Here is a 2,329-nt window from a genome sequence, read left to right as displayed (position 1 = left end):
ATCTGCAAAGATAACAAACCGTTGTGGGATTAAATGGAAAGTACTATACTCGTCTTGGAGGGCCCTCCTTAGCCGTGCGGTAAGACGCGCGGCTACAAAGCAAGACCATGCTGAGGGTGGCTGGGTTCGATTCCCGGTGCCGGTCTAGGTAATTTTCGGATTGGAAATTGTCTCGACTTCCCTGGGCATAAAAGTATCATCATGCCAGCCTCATGATATACGAATGCAAAAATGGTAACCTGGCTTAGAAACCTCGCAGTTAATAACTGTGGAAGTGCTTAATGAACACTAAGTTGCGAGGCGGCTCTGTCCCAGTGTGGGGATGTAATGCCAATAAGAAGAAGAAGATACTCGTCTTAAACGGTTGAATACATTCCACTAAAAGAGCTTAACATATTTTTTCAGCAGGAAGTTGTTTTTACTAATTGATATCTGCCATCATCGCGATTCCCACAACTACAGCACTCCGTCGCACTTTCTTCGTTGGCTCCTCCTAGAACAAGTATAAGAATCGTGTACAGCAATATAACTTTAACCCACGCAATTTTCCCGTTTCAATTAAGCTTGGTAACAGAAAAGGACACAAATATGCATGGTGCTTATTCCACTCGTATCACTCATTGCTATCCCTGTTACCCTTCCACTTGTCACATGCGCATACCATGAAACGTGGATTATGATTACCTTTAGTCGCGTCGTTCCTCATCTGGTAAATAGTCCAGATGGTTAGTGCTTCGGTCTAGATGTGCTAATCTGTGCATATGTCGCAAATTATGGCAAACTGTACGTGAAACTAATGCGAGATTGCAATAAAATGTTGCAATCTCTGGTTGAGTGTAGTTTCTGATTCTGCCTGTACTGCATCGCGAAGCCGTTTTACGCTACAACAAGAAATTTCGGATTCATCTCCTCTGGTATCATCGTCGCTCGCTTCAATAAGGAAAAAGCCACAGATCAGCCTATCGATACTATTACTCAATATTTGTAGCCAACATAGCGAATGATGTATCGGAACAAGAGATAAAATGTAGGATTTGTGATGCAGTTGGAGCCGAAGACGTTAAAACTGTAACTCGTTTGGTATCACCCTGGAGAAATATTTCAACGCTTGATTACGTTTCCGTCAAAGTTGTTGTGGAATATGGATGCACAGTATCGTCAAAACGCATTTATCACTTCGAACTGGTGTGATATGCAGGGAATTTAAAAATCAAACTAATTATGTTTGGTGGCCCAATAATAGGACCATTTTAATTGTTGTACGTTGTGTTTTTTTGATTTTGTTCAATGCAATGCAATTCAATTCAATGCAGATGTTATCGATGTACGTTGTTTTGTTATAAATAGTTCATAAGAAGTAGTCTGTACGACCCAGTCCGATGTGCTTAAGTAAAGGTGTGGACCAAAGTCCTCTAAGTCTGTTTTAGTCGAAAAAATAATGTAAACATTGCCACCCACAGTGGGCGGGCGGAGTGAAACGTCACGTCTGTTATAAAAATTGTACTGAGTATACCAGACGTGACGTCACATTCGGTCGCTTTCGACCATCTTCGGCAACCGAGCTGAGAGTTTCTCTCTCAAAAGAGCGAATTCTCGTTGAACAAATACTACTTTAGTTACAGCAAGTTACTTTAAGAATTTTCTCGAAATCTTCTCCAGGAATTCCTTCATAAGTTCTTCAGGGAGTTCGTCCGGAAGCCCCGCACAGAAATTCTACCAGAAGCTACAGAAGTAATTCCTCCAAATTCCCTTTTAAAATTTCTCTGGAGTTCAAATATTCCATAGGAGCTATTACGAAATTTCACCATGAATTCCTCCAGAAACTTACCTGAGGATTACTAAGATTTTAACGTAAACTCCTCTGGAATTCTCCCGAAATTCTCCCTGGAAGTGCTTCAGAAATGCCTTCAAGAACTTTTTATAAATTACTTCGAGAACTCTTTAGAAATTTCCAGAGTAAATTTTCCAATTACTTTCGAATCTCACATAGAATTTATAACGCAACTCCTACCTACCCCCGGGAATTCTTTCGGAAATAGCTCATATCTTAAATCTATATAATAAAAATGAAATGGTCTGTGTTCGTATCCGCATAACTCGAAAACGGCTGGATGTATTTTCATCATTCCTTCAGCAGATATGTTCGTTATCGTTTCCGACGGGTTTATATGATGTTTCCTCATGCGAAAATCACGAGTAGGGTTGAGTAAGTCGTGAAAAACTAAAATAAAGATTCGTATGGAAATTTAGCATGGGCAGGGCAGTTCACAACGCGCATTTTCGCCTACTACCCAGTCAACACAAGATCGTAAATGATGTCGTATAAGAT

The sequence above is a fragment of the Armigeres subalbatus genome, chromosome 1 (genome assembly GCF_024139115.2).
Source record: "Armigeres subalbatus isolate Guangzhou_Male chromosome 1, GZ_Asu_2, whole genome shotgun sequence".
NCBI classification, from domain to species: Eukaryota; Metazoa; Arthropoda; class Insecta; order Diptera; family Culicidae; genus Armigeres; species Armigeres subalbatus.
The sequence above is the reverse complement of the archived record's forward strand: the minus strand, read 5'-3'. Positions refer to the sequence as shown.